Genomic DNA, 18,312 nt, shown 5'->3' with positions numbered 1-18,312 from the left:
TGGGTGTTCTCTTATTTATCCTACATTTCGCCAGCACCATTCCGGTTTTTCTCCGTTATCTCGGGAAAAGACCCTTCCTCCCTCCCCATCCAGTTTTCTTATTATATATAAGTTCAGCCTTGACTATTATTTTCACATCGCGACACGTAGAAACAATATATATCTTTAACTTACTGTATTTAGATAACAAAGCCACTGTAATTTTATTATTATAGAAATTTGTGAGAAATTATAGATATTTCTGGCTGAAGAATTACTCTCTCGCGCACAATACGAGGTGCAAAGGGAAAAAAACCGTAGAAAACATAAAATTTTTCCGCGCACCAATAACCGCGTTAGGCTCGGATTAGTTTCATTTTTCTCTTCGAATCCGCGAATATTTCCGCGTTGCGAATATGATCGCGTTCCATAGATGGCGAGAGATTTTACGGGTCGATTTGAAAACAGCATTCTCCGCCATTAAAAAAGTCATTAACAATTATACGAGGACAGAATCCGTGGAACGAGCGCGAGCTTTTAAAAAGCAATTACACTCCCAGATATTATTTCTCATGGATAGGGCTCTGAAACGCAGACTGCCGTGATTCTCGGCCCCGGCTCGTTTTCAGACTCCGATGAGCAGTTACCAGAATTCAGAATTTACTCGTATAACGAGATATAGAGGTCTCAATTAATTCCGCGGCCGCTACAGTTAGCAGGCTAACCCAACTTCTCTCTAAACGAGCTCCGGGGCTCTCGTACACGTGGTGACAGCAAATATGAAGATAAGTCGTTCATTAACACGAAGGGAACATTTAGCGGAAAATGTGAGAATTTTGTTGGCGTAATGAGAGCCCGGTTTTCCCGGCGACAAGCCGTTCGCCAGCCAGTGGGGGATAAAGGGGATAGAGAGAGAGCCGGGCAAAGATATTCAGGATATTCTAGCTAGCCGGTGCCGGTACCAGCCCTCAGTGCCAACACTCTCTCTCGGGGCCTCGCCGATTATACATATACCTCCGCGGTAAGTACGCTCGAACTATGCGCAAACGTATGTGCGTGCGCCGTTAATTACGTAAGTTAACAAACCTGCAGCACGTGCGGTGGCGCGTTCGCGCACATGCGTTACGCATTCATATACGGATATACCATACATGTAACGTATCTCGCCGAGGGTATGTGCGCGCTCGCGCGCGCGGAACGAGTAAGTCGCATATTCTCGAGGGGTATTGCACGGAATTCATCGCTCATATCTGCGAGAGAATCGCGATATCGCGAACATCGGAGAATCTCGCTGCTCGTACGTATATGTATATATGTACATTCATGTGCGCGGTTTGCGTGTGCTTGAGTAGCGAGTACGTGATGCGGCGTGCTCGCTGTGGGTTTTGCATATAGGCACGCGGCTGTGTACCGCGAGGCGCCTCGAAGCTGGCAAACACAGTTATAATGTGTGATTGTATTGACATAAATCTTTCGCCCACTTATTTCCGCGCGCGAGTCGTACACGGTGAAATTACCGAGCGCATCTGGAGCTGCGACGATACCGTCGATACATCGGCGCTACCGCGATCCGCGATGTTGAATTGAAATGTATACTCGGTGTCCGAAAAATACTTTCTTTTTATACGGTCTTGTGTATCGAATTTATCTTGACAATTATTAAAACATAAATAAAAACATAGATACTTCGCCAATAACTAATAAATAATAATAATAATATGTTATTCGACCAAACTGATGGCCAGAAAATTTACGATCAATTGGGGAAAAGAAAACCATTACAATACGTTGATTGTTTCGAAAGTTATGAGTGAAAAATGACTGGGGTCCTTCAGACCTGGCTTATACACGTGTACAAAAAATAAGTATGGCCTGCGAGGAAGGGTCAGAATTTCATCAATTATATCAAAACTTCAAAATTGGGGTGCTAACTTCACAAAATTAGTCTACGAGGGTTAAGAGCATGTAAAATTATAACTCAATCATAACAGACAAAGAAATGTTACGATACATTACACAATAAAATTTAAAAAACCTTAAATATTTAACAATAAGTCATAAAAGTAGCAAAACACTTAGATATTTAAGGTTCCTTAAATAATTTCTTTATTGTGTAATGTATCGTAGCATTTCTTTGTCCGTTATGATTGTTTGAGATATAATTTTACATGTTTTTAATTATTAAACTCATGATTAATAGATTCACACTTGAAAAGATCTAAAATCAATTGTAGAAACGTCGTGGCAACTATATATTAAGTAAAAATAGCCAGTTTGGTCAAATAAAAAAATTATTAAAACATATGTCATTTTATTCAATATGAAAATTTAAAATAATTTAAATTACTCTCTGAGGAAATTACATACGTGTAAAACATCAAGATTACCTTTACTTTTTAATAGAATAATGTGTATATATGTCACCTTTAAAAGTGAGACAATTCGACTATACGTTATTAATTTTTTCATCACAGTAAGAAAAAAATTATCTTCTATTCGGATGTAATATTAGCCCTAAAATATTATTAGGAACATTCTCTGTAATCATGATATATTGTTTCAAACAGATTTTTAAAATATAAAATATATTTTTTTCGATATATTTTAAATCGCTAGAAATTGACGATCGACATCAATCACGATATTCGCTCCGTCGTAAAAAACATTGTTGACACACCAAAGTTACATCATCAATATATGCATTCTTAGGGCCCGAACACACACTTTGTAACACCACAGAGATCTATATAGGACCGAGCATATTCGTGATTCTTTTATATCTCATTTCGAATATATACATTTTATTTACGTTTTTAATATAATTTTATAAATCCACTTCCTTGACATTGAAATAAAAAAAATAACTTACCGGCCGATGCGCAACAGCGGAGTTGTAACCCTGCGTTGATCTGTAACATAATAATTTTTTTTTACATTAAAACAGGGTTCAAGAAATAATCAATACTTAAAGTAAAACAATAATTATATCGCGACCGTTAAATAAAACATTATTTTAACAGAAATCTGATTTTAAAATGCTAATGCAAGAAACGATCGCGGCCGTCGCGCAAGCGGGGCTGCATATTTCCGCATTAACTCGTTCGCATAATTAATCCGCGGAAAAACGTGCAAATAATATTACGACCGTGCGAATAACGTACCTAATGTCTCTTCTCGCATATGCCGGCGATCGAACTCCGAAATTGCGAAATTACGAAATTGCGCCGGAGTTAATGAGTATCACACACACACACATAATGGGCGAATCGAGTCGCGCTCAAGAAAGTGACGGAATCCGCCACAGAACTGACAGAACAGCAAAATAATAAACGAACAACAATTACTCACCCCACGGTTGCCCCGCTGTCGCCCGATGCCTCCCAGGCCTCCTCCTCTCCACGATTCCCCAGAGGTTCTCTTGGGTTCTCCTCCGTTGGTGCGTTATCGCTATCGCATCTCTGTCGGCGCACTCACTCGTGACGCGGCGACGTTCACGCGTGAAAATTGCGACGATATCGTCGCTTATGATCGCGCGACACTTTCGACACACTTCGTACGGCACTACCGGTATTAATCTCGCGACGCGACGCGTACTTAGTCACACGGCAACGGAAGAATTACGGCGGAGAAGCTACGAACGGAACTATACGATCCGCTTGACGCCCGTGACTCCGTGCCGTGACGCTTGACGTCCCGCAGGTAGGTAGACGCTAACATGGCGGACAGAATTTCGTAAATCGCGCGGCCAACTTCACTCGCCAACCGGAGCAACCCTCGCGAGGACGCTACATTTGCTGCTTGTGATACGATTTTGATTGCAATTAAATCATCGATTTGTGATCATTTTCTATCGTCCACGATCGTCAAATATCAAAACACGATTAAATATGAGGTTAAGGGTAAATCTGAAGAATAGTGGCCTCCTCACCGATTTCGTTCAACTTGGGCTTAATCGACGCGTTTTTGCACGAAACGACCGAATCTGGCAAAAAAAAGTGTCGCTCTGCCCCGCGAAGCGAGATATTAACGGTTAAAGTTGACAGGAATTAGGGTTATGATTCCTGTCATACCGACGAGATGCAGCAACACTGAACTTGCCCAGCTGCGGGCCCTGCGGCCTGCGGCCATACGCGCATGCTCAGTGGTCGCACGCGCATGTAAAACTGCGCCAATTTTAAATGAATCATTCGTGCAGAATAACCAAAGCTGCGGTCCACTTGACGCTACAAATGCTTCGAAGCATTCCCTTTCTCTTTTCTTTCAATGAAGAAAGAAGGAGAAGAAGAACGCTCCAAAGCATTTGTAGCGTCAAGTGGACCGCAGCCCAAGCATCTCGATTCAAGCAGTTAGGTCTCACGCTGGGAGTTTTTTTAGTTTAATTATGCGTGGGAAGCACACACACACACACACACACACACACACACGGGGGGGGTGCAAGGGGGGGGGTTTCGGCCCCGCCCTCCCCCGCACCCACCCCGCCGGTAGGCAGCGTTAACCTCGCTTTACAACTTAAAGTACATGCTAAGTTGTAAAGCGAAATTATAAAGCACATGCATGGAGGGGTGCAAGGGGGCTTACACGCCTGAGCGCACGTGAACAGGAAGGCTTTTCTCCCCTGCACCCCCTCCCAAGCATGTACTTTATAATTTTGTTTTACAACTTAGCATGTACTTTATGTTGTAAAGCGAGGTCCACGCTGCCTACCGACGCGCGACGGGGTGGGTGCGGGGGAGGGGGAGCCAAACCCCTCCCTCGCACCCCCCCGTGTGTGTGTGTGTGTGTGTGTGTGTGTGTGTGTGTGTGTGTGTGTGTGTGTGTGTGTGTGTGTGTGTGCTTCCCACGCTTAATTAAACTAATGAAACTCCCAGCGTGAGACCTAACTGCTTGAATCGAGATGCTTGGTTATTCTGCACGATTGATTCATTTTAAAATTGGCGCAGTTTTACATGCGCGTGCGACCACTGAGCATGCGCGTGTGGCCGCAGGGCATGGTCGTTGGTCGTAGTCGCTGCATCTCGTCGGTATGACAGGAATCATAACCTGATTCCTGTCAACTTTAACCGTTAATATCTCGCTTCGCGGGGCAGAGCGACACTTTTTTCTGCCAGATTCGGTCGTTTTGTGCAAAAACGCGTCGATTAAGCCTAAGTTCAACGAAATCGGTGAGGAGGTGCAAATTCTTCAGATTTAACCCTAAATGTGCGTTCGCGGTGCGTGCTATTGTCATTCTATCCTTGTTTATACATCTAATGAACGAGAAAGATAGAATGATGCAAATCGGCGAGGTTTTCAACGAATAATACATTTATCTAGATGAATACGTTATTAATAATGTCTTAAAATATTCCCTGAAGTTTCCGGATTTTGTACGTACCTTGAAATTAAGGACTTGCCGAATGTTTGCTCTGATATATGAGGTTAAATAAGTAGTGAATCCAATCGCGTCGGTAACCTTATTACTGTATATTTAACATATATCAAATTTAGGTACCTATCTAATACTTATTCTTACGAAAGGACTACCTTAATACCGGTAGTACCGTGCAAAGTGTCGAAAATGTCGCGCGATCATAAGTGACGAGTGACGATATCGTCGATTTTCGCGCGTGAACGTCGTCGCGTCGCGAATCGTGAATGAGTGCGCCGACGGAGGAGAACCTGGAGCACCCGGAGGATCGAGAAGAGTAGGAGCTGGAGGCCTGGGTAGGCATCGGGCGACAGCGGAGTAACCGTGGGGTGAGTAATTGTTGTTCGTTTATTATTTTACTGTCTTGTCAGTTTTGTGGCGGATTCCATCACTTTTTCGAGCGCGACTTGATTCGTCCATTAAAGAGTACGTGATACCTACTCATTACTCGTTCAAGGTTTAACCCCGGCGCAATTTCGCAGATTCGCAATTTCGGAGTTCGATCGCCGGCATATGCATGCGAGAAGAGACATTATACGTCGCGAGCGTTGCGTCTCTCTCTTATTTCTCGCGTCTCTCACGGTCGTAATATTACATGCGCGATCTTTCGCGGATTAATTATGCGAACGAGTTAATGCAGACGAGTTTTAATGCTAATGCACAAGAAACGATCGTGCGGCCACCGCAATTTTAAAATCAGATTTCGGTTAAAATAATGTTCTAAAAATTTAACGGACGCGATGCAATTATTTACTTTAAGTATTGATTATCTTGTGTGTGTGTGTGTGCAATGTGTGTGTGTGGACGCTGCTTTAGTGTACAATAAAGATATTTATACGTTACAGATTAACGCAGGGTTACAACTTACAACTCTGCTGTTGAGCATCGGTCGGTAAGTTCTTTTTTTATTTCAATGTTAATGTGAACATAAAACCGTGATCCTAACCGGTTTTTTTTTCAGTTTTTTTCTTAGCACTAATCTTTTAATTGGCTTTATAGAAATGCCAAATTCTTGTCTAGAATTAAAGTGTACGCATCAAAATCTAAGTCATGGTGGCCGAATTTATAGGTATGTGGTGGTCGTCACGTATAACAAAAAATATTAATTTTTTTTAGTTTTTTTTCGATATAAATTCGACCACCATGGCCTAGATTTTGATGCGTACTTTAATTCTAGACAAGAATTTTGCATTTCCATAAAGCCAATTAAAAGATTAGTGCTAAAAAAAAACCGGTTAGGTTCACGGCTTTAGGATCACCTTAAGGCAATGGATACGTATTATATTAACGTAATAAAAAAAAAAAAAAAAATGTACGTATGAGAAATGAGACATTATAAAAGGGTCAGTTTTTTTTTTAACTATTATTAGACATTACATAAAAATGTTTATTTAAACTGATAATTAATGTAGCGGTAAAATAAAGTGTCACCGCGAGTGTTCGTCGATCGTTATTAAACGCTCGGTATTAAAGGGTCCGAACAGAGACGGGCCACTTTGTAGCGGCATAGAGAAGCCTTGTACAGTACCTATACTGTGGCGTTACAAAGTCGCTCGTCTGTTCGGGCCCCTAATCGTGAGGCATCGTCGTTCAAGCGAGTCGTTCGGATCGCTCTCACGATTCCACTCGACAGCGAAATTCTTTTATAAGAGAGAGTTTGACTCTTTACTTAATTCTTCTAATTCGGAGGCTGGGGAGTCCGCGACCCATCCTTGATTCCCGGCCATTTCCATATTTCTTCCGTCCCGCTGCTCCCTTTGGGAGCGCGCGGGGGAGTTACGCCGCGTCGGTAGCGGCGGAAAAGTATTGTCGTAGTTAAGGCGGCCGCTCGCGGCATACAAATAACGTAGTTTCATAGCGCCGCGGCGTTCCAGCGTCGCTAACAATGAATGAAATGCCGACGTCGTTATCATCTGCGTTCGGCCGGATAAATAAATACGACGGTGGCCCCGACGGAGGGGAAAGGGAAAGAGCGAGAGAGAAGAAAAAGAGAGAGAGAGACGGGGAGGACGGAGGAGCGATTTTTATTAGAGATACGTTCTACGAGCGTAACGGCCGCGCGCGCACGTGCGCACCGATATCGTCGAGATTATGGCCTAGATTTATCGCGTGCCTATAAATTCCAAAATATATCCGCCTTCCATGAAAAAACTATAATTTCGCGGTAGATCCGAAATTGCCGGATTGAATCGAAAGCGCGGAATTCTTTATCACTTGCAGATATACACGCGTGATCGTGATTGATTCATGGATATTCAGCCGGCGCGGTGTCGACGAAGCCGCGAGATTAATCGGGCACGGGAGAGTATCCGGCGTTAAATATTGGATTAGCGCTCCATTTATTCCCTCGTCCAATCATTAATTATTGAACAAAAGCAAAAGATTTTCGCGGTAATTAATGCTCACAATGGAGGTATAGCCGTGCGCGCGCTAACGTTAAAATGGCAACGATGACCAATCGACGTGGGATATAACGAGCATCGGACGTGAGAGCGAGATTAGTCGAACGTTTAAACGTCACGGCAAACGTTGCACCCCGACTCCACGCAACACGTGCAATCTCGTGTGCGTGTTACGCCGGGGCAAAAACGGATATTTCCAGCCCACTCGCCGAGAGAGAGCCGCGTTGTGATGCGCGTTGCTGCACACAACGGCATTTCCGGGCGGGGTGACGGCCGCGGGCGAGTGGAGTGCACGAGCAGTCATTCGGCCGGCGAACGTCATTGAACCTTGTCAGCGGAGGCACGAAGCTATCAAAGCTACGCAAAACAGGAACATGGCGACGACGTTGTTACGCGTTACGCCGGTCCGCGGTTTTTAAACCTAAACTGTCGCACCCCCGGAATCCATTTAATCACGGACGAGCACGCACGCGTGCTATATCTCTTTTCCGAATAAGATAAAAACCCGTGTATCCCTCTAACGAAATGAGTTTTAAATAAAAATTCCATTACAGTGACGTTTATTCAAGATTAACGTAGAAGGATGTATAGAGTTGAACACATAGTATGTAACGTTTTCTTTTGAAACCTGATTCCCACAAGAAACCCATAAATTTCCTATTTTCAATAATTATTTGTTTGGAGAAACTACAAGTTAATATCTTTATTGAGAAAATATTTGTTCTAAAATATTTTTTTGTACTCAGCGTACCAATAATAATTTTATACTTTGAAAGCGAATATTTTGTAAGCTTTAGTGTAAATTCCAGTTATATTATTTTAATTTATATGTGAATTACATTAATCCTGCGTTTACTTATGTTAACTAAGTTTACTTGGGCATTGAGTCTTATGGTAATTACGACTGTTTATGTTAAATGGGTTTATCTTAACTGTATATGTTAAATAGGTTTATCTTGACATATTGAGAGAGAAGTTGTGTCTTTAAAATAAAACTAAATATTCTATTTGAACCTACGATATGACAAATATCGGCTTGGGTTTTGAAATGTTAATAACATTAAATACTAATAACATTAAATACCAATAATGTTAAATACCAATAGTTATTCCACGTAATCTCGTTCGCAAACGCGGAACGTTTCGCTTAAACAAGACCTTTGTTTTCTCGGAAAACTGAAAGCTGCAAGTTTATTCCCTTTGTGCTCGTATCGCTCTTTTGCGTGTGTATACACACGCAATCCGTCTTATCGGCGCGATATAAGCATTGATGGCGACAAGGAAAGCGAGGGACGACGACGGCGAGAGAAGGACGGGTGGACCAAATTTAATTTAAAACTTGAATTCCGCCTAAGATTACAGGGGTCGGGGACGGGAGTAAGACCGGTAATTAATTTGCGAGGATTACTTACCGGTAACTTGGCAAAAGTTCGCGGACCACACCGCGGGATCTCCCGGTCACCACCAGGACGGGGCCCTGTCTATACGCAAACTCATTATAATGGAATCTCCAATAATCTCGGGACGTCACTCGACGTCGGGTGCTGGCTGGCCGGCAACACGGCGAGTTATCGTGTTAACGCCCGTATATACGGGCTATCGACCGTCGCTCGGTTGTAGGGTATAAAGTAGCATCTAGTACGTATCTCGGCAAAGCCGTGTATTACATATGCACGTCCCTCACCCCCGCACATACCCCTTTACGTCGATCCATGCGTACGCGCGTCGAGGCTACACCCCAACCCTTCCCGCCCCTCCCGGCCGCGCCGCAACGGCCGATCGTTCTTCCTCTTTTGGAGTAGACAGCTTTATGATCGGCTTTTGTTATCCCCGTTGCATTTTATGGAAGCGCGAAGAATGATATTGGGGCGTGTGGGTATATGTAACGGCTGTAATTGCCATCACGTCCATGCCGGCAAAGTTGGAACAGGGATCTCGCATTTACATTTCGATGGATGCAGGACGATGGGGTTGTAACCTGGAAATAATTACTTTTGTGCGTGTTTCACCACTGGCGGGGGGCATGTCGAGCCCCTTTGTCGATGAAACGAAGTTACGTGTCAAATGTTGAATAATAAGCGCTCCTGATGGTACCGAGAATCACCTTTAACAACATTGAGATATATACCTTTTATAACTATATAAATACGAAGAGGGATGATTGAATATCCGTTCTCTCTGTGAAACTACGTTTTGAGATAGTAAATTTTTTTAGAGCTGCCGATTTTCTTAGTTTATAAAAAAATTATTTCTATTTTTGTGTGATTATTTTTTAAAATAATTAAATTACCTTTTTTTTAATTTTTATTCTTGATATTACTTGAAATTATTCGACATATATATATATATATATATATATATATATATATATATATATATTTGGTTGCAAAATTTACCGAGTATAATTAATAGTTTAGTGATTAATTAACATACGGTTTTTTAGTAATCTCTCAAGGCGTTGTACCAACACGAGTACATGTTTTACTTCGCAACTCTGCAAAAAAGTCTGCGCACCGGCTTACGGCATATCCGCTATAATGCGTTAATTAACTCGGCTTAAAGCCCGCCTTGTGCCTTTACGTTATCCTATAAAAACCAATGTGCACGGTTCACTCTTGATGACCGCCCCGGATGAATCATCCGGAGCGAAAGAGGCGTGAATTGCTTAACCAGAGAACAACCACAAAGATAATTCACGTTGAATAATAAAAAAGAATGAAGTAAGTCTATTTTTGTCCACGCCGCGAATGATTACCTGTCTAATATAGCGTCGCGACTCGCGTGCAACTGTAAATCTTTTGGAAAAAGATTTTCCTCTCTCGTGTTAGAATAAATAACGTTATAAACAAATATAGCACGACGGAGAGTACGTATATGTGCGAGAGAATAAGCTCAAGCCGATTGACGTTCTTCCCTGTCGAATAAACGAATTTATCAATCGGTGTCGCACACCTGTCACACACATACTTCGCCGGACCGGCATAAAGAATATGATATCGCGCGCGAATATGCGCGTTGCGATTATAATGTAGCCAGCGCGGTTGTGCGGTTAAACAGAGGAGTGTCTCGTATTTATATGTCTTGCAAATTTACGAGGCGAGTTAGCGGTCCATTTTTTATGGACGGGCTCGGATGGCCATACTGGGAACCGCTCCGGTTACCAATGATAACCAAAAAATATTACGTTCGATCGATCCCTGGGTTGCTTCGGGTAAGAAACGCGTCGCCCGTCGCCGTCGTCGACGTCATCGTCTTGCAAGGAGAATCCGAGGCTTTGGCGTTTTCAATATCTCTGATAGGTTCCTTCGTGCAAAGTAACTCTACACCGCCTCCGTTGCCGCCTTTAGGATGGAGATGGATATCGGAAGACGGGTCGCGAGGTCTTTATGCGACGCTCGCAATATGGCTTCGGATTCCTGCAAAATTTTCGCCACAATACGTTCTGCTTCTGCGAGACAATACAATACGCGAGCGCATGCCGCGTCAGCTTTTAAGTATCATTTTCATGCGATTCAATGCCGTTACATTCTACCTGCGATAAATCTGCCCGATATATAGAAAGCCATAAACTGAAAGCATATTCTAAAATGATAACGTAACGTTGCATATTCTTATGAGAAATTGTCATTTCTTTCAACATTATTAACCATATGTGTATATATATATAATTAATTGGGCTAAATTATTCATAAGATATTTATAAATAAAAAAAGAAAAATGTATAGATTTTTATTGAAAGACTCTTATTTGATTCAAATTTTACTATATATAATTACTACTTAACTTTTTACAAACATTAATGCTTACACTTCTTTGTAATTAAAAAAAATTGTTAAGTTTTTTTATCTTTCGATTGGCTGCAATGACTTTAAGGCTCTTGCCTACTCGCCGCTTCTATTCTTGTTTGACGACATCAGAAATCACATGCCAAAAATTCTTGTAGTTTTGAAATAAAAAGATACATTCGTAAAACACAATTGTAATTGATTCAGCACATTTGTAAAATATACCGAGCACTTTTTCTTTTGTTCAAATAATCAACAAATAGCTGTAAAATAAAAAATGAAAGAAGACAGGTTAAAAAGGTTGCTCGTCGCGTTAATTTTATATTATAGCTATTTAGTGATTATTAAAGCTAAAGGAAAGTGTTTGATATATTTTACAAAGGTGCTGAATTAATTACAATTGCGTGTTTTATGGATATATTATATTTTTATTTACCCTAAAACCGCAAGAATTTTTAGCATGCGATTTCTTGCTTCTGATGTCATCAAACAAGGACAGAAGCGGTGAGTAGGCAGAAGCCTTCTTAACCCTTCAAAAATGGACGGTTAAAGTTTAGACTTATTTAAATTAAACTGTTGATAGAAAAATACAAACAACCCTTACAAAGTCTTATTTAGATAATGCTTTAAAGCTATATATATTGAGATCTTTTCTTTTAATTCACCCTCTTCAAAAGAGTGCACGTGTATCAATAACGCCTCCAGCAAGAGATTGGCTCGCGTTTTAAATTAGTTTCGTCTCCCCGAGCTTTCTCGTCTCGAGGAGGGTCAGCGATGCGGAGCAGCGCGATGCGACGCAACGATTCAGTCAGTATCATTTCTTATTTTAATCACGATAATGGCGATTGCCTTCAACCATTCGCGCGAGTACCTCGCAGAATTCTAACGTGGAGATTGTCAAAACTTTTCCGGCAAACGAGTAAATTCCGCATTGTCACCCTTCACGAAAATGCGAACGATTACAAAAATGCTGATTTTAAAAAGATATTAATTACTAATTGGACACTGTTAAAGTGGTACGTTCGTCGTTACAGGGCACTTTATAAAGCGTTTTCATAAGACGGTCCTTTCAATGTAATAAGTACGATAGAATAGTATAACAAGAAACATTTTCTTTTTGAAGCCCACGAAAGAAAAAATAATCACTTTCTTTTTTAGTAATTTTTTTGTATTAAATACAGTTTTGAACTTCGAACTGTTTCATATATATTACAACTTTGGAAGATTTAAGCTTAAAATTGTAAAAAGGGATATTTTAATTGTACTTATTTATCGTGGCAAAGTTGTGATATATGACGTATTGGAAAAATTTTAATCTCCATTCGAAATTAAATGTATGTTATTAAAAGGGGACTTTAGTTAGTTTAGTCAGTTCAGTTAGTTAGTTTCTTCAAACGGAATTTGTTATAAAGGTTAATGTTTATAATGTAATTAAGTAACATATCTATTATTTTATGGAAAAGTTACGAATTATTGTCACAATTTATTAAACATTTTTTAATTGTTTATTCAAAGAGTTTTTCTTAAGAGTTTTTCGTTTATAAATACCTACTCATATAAATAAAATAATAGTAATATAAACTAAAATTTAAGTTAGCAAAATTGATATATAGAGAATGTTAAAATTTTATATTTTCGAAAGAATTTATAATTTAAAAGTTATAATGTATAATTAAAATTTTGTAATTTGTAATTTATAATTTAAATGTATAAGAATTTTTTCAGAGGTTCCTGATTACGGTTCAGGATATTAAAAATGAGTATGGTGGATTCAATGTTCGATTATTTGATCCTTAAAGGCTTAACTCATAATTTTTTTGCAGAATAATAGAATCAATATTTAATCATGAAAATATTATTAACATTGACTTTTACTACAAATACTTTTAAAAGATTATTCTAATATATTTATAGTCTTTTGAATAAAATATAAATATTGTACTTGTATTATAGCAAATCACAATTTATTTACAAATTGCAAACTTTTTACGTAACAAATTTTTACGTAACATAACATTTTTGCGATTAAAATTATATTAAGTATAAAAAATTTTAACCAGCAATTAGATATTTTTTGTTTGAATTATTTTTATAGAATTGCGTGATAACTGCAAAATATTGAATTGATGGCTCGATGGAAAGCGCATACATTTTAACTGCAAAAGATAAAAAAAATATAATATTAAAAATATAAAGCTCTTCATAGAGCTCTGAAAAATTTAATAGATTCTAAACGAAAAGTGGACATAAAATTCCAACATTTGCGGCTGATAAATTTTATCGAAAGACTTGACAATCCGAACTGTATCGAAATAATTGTGCGCGCAACGATGCGCGAATGCAATGAATTATAAACGCATTGTACGATATCGATTAGTAGTCTACTTAAATTATTTATCGCAGCATATGACGAGAGAGAGAGATATGTCGTATTTGCGATATCACGACGATAATTTCAAACCGACCGATTTGTGATTGTCGTATTATGCAACATGCTCGCCTAAAGGGGTTTTCATTAATTTCAGTTGGCATGGACTTATACAACTCATCGCGCATGTTACTATCGCGAAATTGATCATTAATATAGAGACTTCGATAGAAGAGCGTAATCCACCTGTCAAATTAGTTCGTTTAACACGAACAATTACAATATTTCTATAACTCGATCCTGAATCAAACATGAAGAAATGAAAAGTTATAAAATACATTATTCAGAGAAAGATGTTAAGACGTAAGAGAGACACTTGTAATAAACAAAATTAATTTAAAAGAGATAATTGATTTTTTTCTACGAGGTGTGTTCGCGAACCGCTAATCTTATCGAAGTTTTGTCAATGACTGTCACGAGTCACGAGCGTGCAGAAAATACGAGACGGTTCCGAGAAGACGAGGTGAAAACGTATTGTCAGCTGAGTGAAGCATGCCGAGGCGAGTGGGGATGATTATAGCCGCGCGTCTATTGTAAATACAAGCGAAAGTCTTACAGCGTTGCGTGGCTTATTCTTGAAGTGCGATAGATTATTATTATTGATTTTTCAGAACATTTCACCCGTTTCGGTACTGAGAAATCAATGCCGAACTTAAAAGGGAGTAAGCGAATAAGGGAGTAAGTGAATAAGCGAATTTCTTAACTTACAAGATTTAGACAAATAAACTAATATTAACCAAGAACTTAATTAGCTACTAGTAAGGGAACTTCGCAAACTCGAAAATTCTGATGTTGATAAAACGTTATACACATGTAGGCGGAAGGAGTAGATAAACGAAATTAGAAATTTCAGTTCCGACCTAAAAACGAAAGAGGTGAAACTATAATAATCCCTATATATGTATAGTGGTTATTTATTTTTCTCGATACATTTCAAAAAGCATTTAAGATATCAAAAAATGTTTTATACAACAGTTTATGATAAAAACACCTCTATTTAATCACATTAATATTATTTTTTAAAAATAATTTAAAAAAAAAATTTTTAATTTCTTAATGCATCTAATATTGTTTTTTATATTACTAAGAAGAGAACCTCGCGAACCGGAAAATTTTAATTTTGATAAAACTTTACACACATAGAGAAATAAAACTGTACACATATAAAGGTAAATAGGCAGATTTTCAGTTACGACTCAAAAACGATGCTAAGGGATAAATTAAATAAAGGGATAAATTAATGTATACGATTTTTCTTCATAGCCGGTCGAAAGTACGTTATTAATTTTACTTTTTTTAACTTTAAATGTTAATAAGCATGTTTTTGATGCCTGCCCCCGACATTTGCGGCACGAGCGAAGCGAGTGCTGCTGGTCGTGGGGGCAGGCATCAAATACATTCGAAGAGTCAAGTCTTGTCATATTTTGTAAAAATAAATTAATACACAACCAAATTATTTTCTTCACAGTTTGACAGTGAAGTTTTGTGTTCTATCTGCCACTTTTTATACGTGTCGTAAACAAGATTGTATCGATCAACAGACTTCTTTGGCAACGTATCTGTATTTATTATCAATCGCGCTTCTGCATCGAAATTTCGTATAACTTCTTCCTCGTCTACGGATTCATCAGATGACATATTGACAGAACAATATTGATGACTATTTTTAAGGTTAAAGGGCGTTAAGGTTTAAAGTTATAGAGAGCGCGCGTGTACTTTTCACAGGGAGTAAATGTTAAACTTTCGTCCCTGCTATTAGGGACGAAAGTACGTACTTTCGACCGAGGTATGAAGAAAACACCATTTCTCATATGTAGAGCAGCTTTTTGTTTTTCTCGCTTTATCTCGAGAAGTATTCAGGATATCAAAAAATGTTTTGTATGTATATACAAAAGTTTTATATGGTAAAAAACATCTCTATTTAACCACATCTTACCATGAAATTTTTGTACAAAACATTTTTTGTTTTCAGTTAGAATCGTTTTGGGCCGCAATTAAACATTTCTAAATTCGTCTACTTACTCCCTTTATATGTGAGTAAAGTTTTATCTGAATAAGAATTTTCGCGGGGTTTGCGAGATTTCCTTCTAACAATAAGTTGAACAAATAATGAAACACGGAATTATACTAGACGAATCGCAGAATTATAAAAGAATTAAACGTTGATTTAAAGTTGAGTTTTTTTTACAATAAATGTGGTTATTCGAGACATTTATGTGAGTAAGTTTAAACAAAGATAATTAATTCAAAACCGGCAGGAGGCACAATTTTACAATTAGTTATTTAACAACAACATGAAGACTGAATTCGTATTGCGGACAGTAACGACACGAATAAGTTTTTCAGCGCCGACGTTTGGGTGATGCGTCCGAGAGGTTATTTGGATGTTGGATATCGCTCGTCAATTAACAAGAGTACAAATCCTGTGGTAATTTGTCGGGACGGATGCTGCCATTTGGAGATGTCCTGCAGGAGCTTCTGTAAATATTCTCAGGTCCAGTAGCGCCAAAATCTGCTATGGAAATTGCCAGCAGGATGGACGCGTTATATATTCCTCCTCCATAAAAGTCTCCGGGATCATGAGAGTGAGCAATCTATTAAAAAGTTTGCTGAAGTGAGTGCTTCGATATCGGCGGATCGAAGGATCGTCGGACAAAGGACAGAATGGGTGGGAGTTGAGGTTCAATTTGAGTAAGAAGAGTTGAAAACTCCTCCGTATGTCAATAACGAGTCGCCGATCAGACGTCCGTCGCAAGAGGAACTCGACTGACTTGACCGCGGCCTCCTATTTGCCGCTGCAGTGAGGCGCAACCGGAGGATTAACTCGCTATTCGGTTCCGGTGGAGGCGAGAGTATTGGCGATCTTACAATTAGTCAGTTCAAGTGAGGCGTGGAACTTACGGCGAAGTTATCGGCACCGATGAAATTTGTTGCTGCAATCGCTAGTGAGCGAGGCGCAGATGCCACGGCAACCTGAAAATCTCTTATAAGCGGCAATTAAACCCTGCACTGAATAGTCCGTGGCAAGTTCGAGGTAAACTGCGGACGTGGAGAAACACATAAATCGTGTATGCGAGTCCAAGCGTCCGTGGCGAGTATAACGAAGGGTATACGACCCGTGAGATATAACAAGATGTACGCGAAGACGTCGAACTCGACTGAGAGTTTGACGCACGAACGGAAGCGACAGAACTCCCCACGAGTTAAGGCGGCGGAATACGCGAGCCGATGCCGATGATCGGAATACTCGCTCGACGACGAGGAAGTCGGAGCAGCTGAGCTAGAGATTCGCGCACAAACTCGCGCACTCCGAGTCTCGATCGAGCAAGACGCGAGCCGACATGCGTTGCCCTTGCTTGGACACGATGTGCACTAGCGCGGTAGCGAGTAACGTCTAAGAGCGGCTTGCACTGTGATTCACTGTACCGCACGTATATAGAATTAACCGCTTGAAACTTGGAGGCAGCTGGCGGAGACGCAACGGATGTGCTTGTACTTGACAAATTTGACACTGAAACGTTGTTAGAGATTTGTGCCGAGATGAATAAAAGTATGATGTTGTCCGTTGCACACGCGCGTTTAATAATATGCGAGTAAGTAATATGCGACACTAACTCAGGCAGTAGTAACAAAGACGTTTATGTAACACGTGCATGGAAAGTGTCCCATTGCGCACGCTACGCGTGCGTGATAGACCACTTTCCACGCACTTGCAACATAAAATAGGGTGTGCAAGTCGTGCGTAACTTTGTTGCACAAATAACTATTCGCGTTCGCGACTTCTTGGCGTTGGTCGATGGTCGATTTTGCAGAAAATCCGGGGCACCGCGCGAAATGTAACGGTCTTCTTACAAAGCGAACATTTAAAAATTGATATCGTAGCGGTATTAGCGAGCTGACGGATTTGATTTCGCACCAATTTTCCTTGACCACGATTGTTTATCGGAACGAATTAGCGCGAATGGATAGAAGCAATAAATGAGCAGTGAATTATGTCGCATACTCGAACTTTTTTTTAGTGGGTCCTAAGTTCACATGGGTCTTGGCGCGACCATTTCAAGAGCAATGTAGTAAGCTCCGTGCTTCCTTGTTGCAATTTTCACACTTCGCGCGAATTTGGATTTAATTGTTTCGCGACGAAATAGATTACGAAATAGTCCCACGATTCGATCAGGGCACCGAGTGATTGCAAACCTCCGAGAGTTTTCTTGACCGTCGTGACTAAGTCCTTAAGTTTAGTGGCCTTTCGGGTTAACGGTTGTAATCCGAAGAACTGATCTAAATAAGAGCTCATAAGAAGATGTTTATTTT

The 18,312-nt window shown here is 39.9% G+C and overlaps 1 long non-coding RNA gene across 1 annotated transcript in view; it reads left to right on the top strand.

Annotated features, from left to right (window-relative positions):
* The first annotated feature begins 4,985 nt into the window (after positions 1 to 4,985).
* The window catches only part of LOC143898404 (uncharacterized), an 85,961-nt gene continuing 72,634 nt past the window's right edge, over positions 4,986 to 18,312 (top strand). The window contains exons 1-2 of the long non-coding RNA XR_013257193.1: positions 4,986 to 5,715; positions 6,232 to 6,278. This is a non-coding gene — a long non-coding RNA (uncharacterized LOC143898404). The remainder of the gene's footprint in view (positions 5,716 to 6,231; positions 6,279 to 18,312) is intronic.

The sequence above is a fragment of the Temnothorax americanus genome, unplaced genomic scaffold (assembly GCF_048541705.1).
Source record: "Temnothorax americanus isolate GAGA-0224 unplaced genomic scaffold, ASM4854170v1 Scaffold23, whole genome shotgun sequence".
Classification (NCBI taxonomy): Eukaryota; Metazoa; Arthropoda; class Insecta; order Hymenoptera; family Formicidae; genus Temnothorax; species Temnothorax americanus.
Note: the sequence above shows the minus strand (reverse complement) of the source record. Positions and strands in the feature narration are given on the sequence as shown.